Raw genomic sequence first — 7,019 nt, forward strand, 5'->3', positions numbered from 1 at the left:
GTATTCCTAAGGATTTTATTTTCTTGTAGCTATTGTAAAAGTGGTTGAGTTCTTGATTCGATTTTCAGTTTTGTCGCTATTGGTTTATAACAGAGCTAATGATTTGTGTACAGTAATGTTGTATCCTGAAACTTTGCTGAATTCATTTATCAGTTCTGGGAGTTTTTATGAGAAGTCTTTTGGGTTTTCTAGGTATATGATCTTGTCATAAGCAAACAGCGACAGTTTGACTTCCTTTTTACCAATTTGGATGCCCTTTATTTTTTTCTCTTTTCTGGTTGCTGTGGCTATGACTTCCAGTATTATGTTGAAAAGAAGTGGTGAGAGTGGGCATTTTTGTCTTGTTCCAGTTCTCAGAGGGAATGCTTTCGACTTTTCCCCATTCGGTATTATGTTGTATACATTGAGGTATATCCCTTGTATGCAAATTTTGCTGAGGGTTTTAATCATAAAGGAATGCTGGATTTTGTCAAATGCTTTTTTGTGCTTCTCTTGAGAAGATCATCTGATTTTTATTTTTAATTCTGTTTATGCTATGTATCACATTTATCGACTTGTGTATGTTAAACCATTTCTGCATCCCTGGTATGAAACCCATTTGAAAATGGTGGATTACCTTTTTGATATGCTGTTGGATTTGGTTAGCTAGTATTTTCTTTTTTTTTTTTTAATTACAAAAGGAAATTTATTTCAAAAGCATAAGGGGACGTTTACATTTAAACAAGGTGATAAACAGGTGTCTTGCAAAAGAAAAAAAATGCATGGCATTAAGTTTTTCATTCAAATTCGGAAGCAAAAATAACCTAAGTTGTGCACTATTGCCTTAGGAAAGGGAAGGGGAAGGGTGAGGGATAAGTGAACAGTCAACTCAGTATCAAACTTGAGAAAGTAAAGTCACTTCTGCTCAGTTTTGAGTTTACAAATGTGCTTATAAAGAGGAAAAGTGGTAAAATTATACTTAATCTTCAAATTTATTTAGCTGTAGTCTCAATACAATTTCTGTACTTGAAATGGCTTTGGGCCACTGGCTGATCTATCTCTGAGGTCCAGATTACCTGGTCAGTTTTCAAATGGCAATTTTATATTCCTTTGTTCAGATTCCAAGGGAGTTTAGGCTCAGCTCATGGTCTTTTGGAATGTTTAGAGATTATTGCCACCACTCCATAGCCAAGCTGACCAACTTTTGCTCACTTGTATCATTCTAGCCTTTCAGAAATATTTTCCCCATACACATGTGCAGTAATTCTAATAAAGGAGTTTTGCTTCTTCTGCAGTGTAGAGGTAATGGTAATGAAGACACCTGCATTGGAATCACAAACTATTCCTCAAAAAAATTCATCAGACTACTAGAAATGTCATTCAGGCAGTTGATTTGAATAGCAAACTTGGGGAGGGAAGATTAACTGTGAAACAAAAATATACGAAACATTCAAATGCAGAACAAAGGGTCTATGCTACTAAAAATGCCCATGACATTAAACACTCCAAAAACCCCCCATCTGTTGTTTTAACCTAAAAATTCTATTGGCTAACTTATACAATAATTTTGATTAATAACCTGAGAAGTTAAAATCTTGAAAGTGGCAAAAGCAAACCGAGAGAGCATCCCTTACTTATTGGTACCATGTTATCAAGTCACTTTTTCTGGGTAGCCCTGGTTATTAAATTCCAAATTCTAAATTATAATATCTCTTCCTGTAGAAACCTATATGTACATCAGATTCAGTATTTTGGTTGTATTTCACCAATAGCAACTCCAATTTATCTTTGAAAATGCATCCTTTATTTTTAGTTTTAAATAACAATAATCATGTAATTGCAACTGACTTAGAATCCCTTGCTACTGGGAGTAAAAACCTAAATAACAAGTTAATAACAGATTCAGCCTCAAAAGGATAATCACTGTGTCAGATTACCCGTTCCTGGAATTTAAAAAGTGATTTATGTTGTGTAGTCAAGTTTCATAGCATGCATATATATATGTCAGGCCTCTGAGCCCAAGCTAAGCCATCATATCCCCTGTGACTTGCATGTATACATCCAGATGGCCTGAAGTAACTGAAGAATCACAAAAGAAGTGATATTTAAATGGCCTGTTTCTGCCTTAACTGATGACATTCCACCACAAAAGAAGTGAAAATGGCCGGTCCTTGCCTTAACTGATGACATTACCTTGTGAAATTCCTTCTCCTGTCTCATCCTGGCTCAAAAAGCTCCCCTACTGAGCACCTTGTGACCCCCACTCCTGCCTGCCAGAGAACAACCCCCCTTTGACTGTAATTTTCCTTTACCTACCCAAATCTTATAAAACGGCCCCACCCCTATCTCCCTTCACTGACTCTCTTTTCAGACTCAGCCCGCCTACACCCAGGTGAAATAAACAGCCCTGTTGCTCACACAAAGCCTGTTTGGTGTTCTCTTCACAGGGACGCGAGTGAAAATACATGCACACACACACACACACACACACACACATGCTTATGTATGTATGTATATTATACATACACATTTCTATTCAAATAGTAAGATTCCATATGCAAAAGTTTGTATCACAATATATGGAAAGGAATTTAGTAAGCCGTGCAAAGCAACTTACTTTCTCCTAAAAATGTAATGTCATTCCTATATTTTAAGGAAGCTATGTAAGTATTTTGCTTTTATGACACTAGGTAGGAATGCTGCACCACTGCCCAGCAGCTTTATTAAACAATTAAAACAAAATGTTAAGATTGACCATTACTCTTCTCCATATATTGGGCAAAAAACTAAGAGGGAAGAGGAAAATCAGTAACCTTTCAAAACTGATGATCTTTATCAGCAGAACTAGACTGAATTTCATTACATTTTAGAATGAACAGCTCTCAACAACAAATTATCAAGATGTTTAAAAGTAAAAGATTCACAATTTGAAGTCTGAATAATGATATTGCAAAAACAAGACAAGATTGCAGACAAAGCATCCAAAAATATCACTGTGGTTTTACCTTGGACACAACCATGGTCTGTTACAAAAGTAGATCATACATACAAAGGTATAAAGAACATTAAGTTTTTAGCTGAAGGCAGCAGTCTGTTTAAAGGGACATCCCCGGCAATTCAGTGAGTAGTAGAATTTATGTATATTAAGCCCACGACAATGCTGAAGAATGCTGACGTCTTATTCAGTAGAGTCTTCCCCGACTACGATTTCCTCGATTTCCTCGTGTGCCCCAACCTCGGCCACCTCTACTTCCCCTGAAGGCTCCTCTCATAATTAAAGTTGCTCAAATTGCTGCTATATTTCCCACTGGGAGGGTTATAAATCTGCCTGGTATCTCTTTTTGGTCCTGCTGAAGATTTCTTGGGTGGTGAACCTGAAGTTGTATCTTCACTGGCTCTCTTTTGCCCAATCTCAACCTTTTGTACAGGTTTCCAGGATAGTGTTACTGTGCTCTTATAAGAAGGAGGAATGTGGAAGAGATCCTTGATTAAAGCATTGATATTGTTTGTTATTTTCAATGCAACGACTTTAATCTCGTTCTCTTCTGTTTTTAAGGCCTCACCCGTTTTAAGCTGGAGAGCTAAGCGAAGTTGTCTGATATAAATTTGCAGGCCCCGTGCAAAGTACTGCAGCCTGATTTTGAAATCTTTGAGCTTTTCTGCATTCAGTTTGGCTGTTAAGAAATCTGGATGTTTTCGGCCCAACTAGTGAAAACTGTACAACAAACATTCCACATAACTGAACTGTAGCTTGGGTTCTTCATTACCAGCATTCTCTCCATTTTCTGCTTCTTCTGGAGGGAGCGGCATGTATTCCTATAACTTATCAAATAGTATTCTTAAATTTGTTTCCAGTTTTTCCCTGTCACCACAAAATGAACTCATCTCAGCCAACAATTTCAATACCTCCAACTGTATATCAAGACCTTCCACTGGGGTAGTCAAGGTACTGAGGTTAGGGAGAACCTGCTCACAGAAATATGTCACAAACCTTGTGGAATGGATAATTCTAGAGAAGAGGGGTACTGCCTGCCAAGTGCACTGTAAGAGCCTGTACACACAGTCAGGATCCGAGGGATTGAAGGTCTGTTCTAGGTCGGCCTGTTCAGCCACCAACTCTACAAGTTGCTATCTTCCACTCACTGTAAGCTTTTTAACCCAGACAGTATTTTCATAATAGAACAAATTCTTCACCAGTCACATCTTCTAGGACCTTTTTGGATTCAGTTCATATAAGCTCTTTCACTTCCTTTGTTAAGACTTCATCTGGTAAAGTCTTAAGTTTTGTAGAAAGGAATTTAATTGCTCGTTCTCTAACAATGTCCTCTCCTTGAAGTATTTGGCTGAACAACCCACCTAAAGTCCCTTTTGCAACCATTTTAAATATACTTAACAGGGCATTGTTCACTAGGTTAAATTCTGCAGAGTCATCTGTCTGCAAAAGTTGCGTTAGTATATCTGCCACTCGAGGAAGATTTTCTCCAGTGGCAAATTGAGGCAGTTCTTTAATTGCTTGACGTCGAATAGATACATCTTCATCCTCACAGAGGTCTAACAGTGCATTGATAGCAGAATCCGCCAATTCTGGAAACTGCTTAAAGAATTTCAGAATAAATTGGGCTACTAATCGTTTTTCCTTAGTACCACCTTTCACACCACCCGCTGTCACTTCATAGGCATTTTTATGCTGGACCACTTGCTCCACGGCATCGGCCAGGATGCCATAATTGCGGTAAAGCTCCTCTACCTTCGGCACAGTGAGCGACAAGCCCAGGGCCCGCTTCCGCTATCCTTGTCCTCACCGGCACCACTGCCACCTCGGACGGTTAGCTGGTATTAAGAATTTTTGCATCCAAATTCATCAGGGATATTGGTCTGTAGTCTTCTTCTTCTTCTTTTTTCTTCTTTCTTCTTCTTTCTTTTTCTTTCTTCTTCCTTCTTCTTCTTCTTCCTCCTCCTCCTTCTTCTTCTTCTTCTTCTTTTTCTTCTTCTTCCTCCTCCTCCTACTCTTCCTTCTCCTTTTTCTTCTGCTTCTTCCTCCTCCTCCTCTTCCTTCTTGCTTCTTTCTTCTTTCATCTTTCTTCTTTTTCTTTTTCTTTGTTATGTACCTTCTTGGTTTTGGTATTAAGGGGATACTGGATAGAATGATTTGGGGAGAATTGCCTCTTTCTCTATCTTTTGGAATAGTTTCAATAAGATTGGTACCAATTCATTTTTCAAAGTCTGATAAAATTCAACTGTGAATTTGTCTGGTCCTGAACTTTTTTTTATTGGTAATTTTTCAATTACCATTGCAATCTCGCTGCTTGTTATTGATCTGTCCAGTTTCTATTTCTTCCTGGTTTAATCTGGGAGGGTTGCATGTTTCCAGGAATTTATCCACTTTCTCTAGGTTTTCTAGTTTATGCACATAAAGGTGTTCCTAGTCGGCTTGAATGATCTTTTGTATTTCTGTGGTGTCAGTTGTAATGTCTCCCATTTTGTTTCTAATTGAGCTTATTTGGATCTTCTCTCTTCTCTTCTTAGTTACTCTTGCTAATGGTCTATCGATTTTATCTTTTTGAAAACCAGCTTTTTGTTTAATTTATCTTATTTTTTCATTTTTATTTCATTTAGTTCTGCTCTGATATTTCTTATTTGTTTTCTTCTCCTGGGTTTGGGTTTAGTTTATTCTTGTTTCTCTGTTTCCTTAAGGTATAACCTTAGATTGTCTATTTGTGCTCTTTCTGGCTTTTTGATGTAGGCATTTAAGGCTATGAACTTACCTCTGAGCTCTACCTTTGCTGTATCCCAGAGGTTTTGATGGGTTGTGTCACTATTATCGTTCAGTTCAAAGAATTTTTAAAAATTTCTATCTTGATTTCATTGTTGACCCAACAATCATTGAGGAGCAGGTTATTTAATTTTCATGTATTTGTGTGGCTTTAAAGGTTCATTTTGGAGTTGATTTCCAATTTTATTCCACTGTGACCTGAGAGAGTACTTGATATAATTTCCATTTTCTTGAATTTATTGAGACTTGTTTTGTGGCCTATCAATCATATGGTCTATCCTGGAAAATATTCCAGGTGCTGATGAATAGAATGAATATTCTGCAGTTGTTGGGCAAAATGTTCTGTAAATACTTGTAAAGTCCATTTGTTCTAGGGTATAGTTTAAGTCCATTTTTTTTGTTGACTTTTCATCTTCCTGACCTATCTGTCAGTGGAGTATTGACGTCCCCCACTATTATTGTGTTGCTGTTTATTTCATTTCTTAGGTCTAGTAGTAATTGTTTTATAAATTTGGGAGCTCCAATGTTAGCTGCATATATACTTAGGATTGTGATACTTTTCTATTTGACAAATCCTTTTATAATTATTTCACTTTCTTCTTTGTCATTTTTTTAACAGCTGTTGCTTTAAAGTTTGTTTCATCTGATATAAGAATAGCTGTTCCTGCTCACTTTTGGTGTCCATTTTCAAGGAATATTTATTTTCCATCCCGTTACCTTAAGTTTGTGTGAGTCCTTATATGTTAAGCGAGTCTCTTGAAAACAGCAGGTACTTGGTTGGTGAATTCTTATCCACTCGGCCATTTTGTATCTTCTGAGTGGAGCATTTAGGCCATTTACCTTTAGCGTTAGTATTGAGATGTGAGGCACTATTTTATTCATTATGCTACTTGTTGCCTGAATACCTTGTGTTATTTTAAAATATATTGTATTTTTGTTTTGTAGGTCCTGTGAGATTTATGCTTTAAGGAGGTTCTATTTTGGTGTATTTTGAGGATTCATTTCAAGATTTAGAGCTACTTTTAGCAGTTCTTTTAGTACTGGCTTGGTAGTGAAGAATTCTCTCAACATTTGTTTTCTTAAAAAGACTGTATCTTTCCTTCATTTAGAAGCTTAGTTTCACTGGATCTAAAATTCTTGGCTGATAATTGCTTTGTTTAAGGAGGATAAAGATAGGGCCCCAATCTCTTCAAGCTTGTAGGGTTTCTGCTGAGAAATCTGCTGTTAATCTGATAAGTTTTTCTTTATAGGTTACCTGGTGCTTTTG

The 7,019-nt window shown here is 37.0% G+C and overlaps 1 pseudogene; it reads right to left on the minus strand.

The window, feature by feature from the left end:
* Positions 1–2,599: 2,599 nt before the first annotated feature.
* Positions 2,600–6,556, minus strand: LOC743975 (apoptosis inhibitor 5-like; annotated as a pseudogene).
* Between the last annotated feature and the right edge of the window lie 463 nt (positions 6,557–7,019).

Source organism: Pan troglodytes, chromosome X (genome assembly GCF_028858775.2).
Source record: "Pan troglodytes isolate AG18354 chromosome X, NHGRI_mPanTro3-v2.0_pri, whole genome shotgun sequence".
In the NCBI taxonomy this organism is placed as follows: Eukaryota; Metazoa; Chordata; class Mammalia; order Primates; family Hominidae; genus Pan; species Pan troglodytes.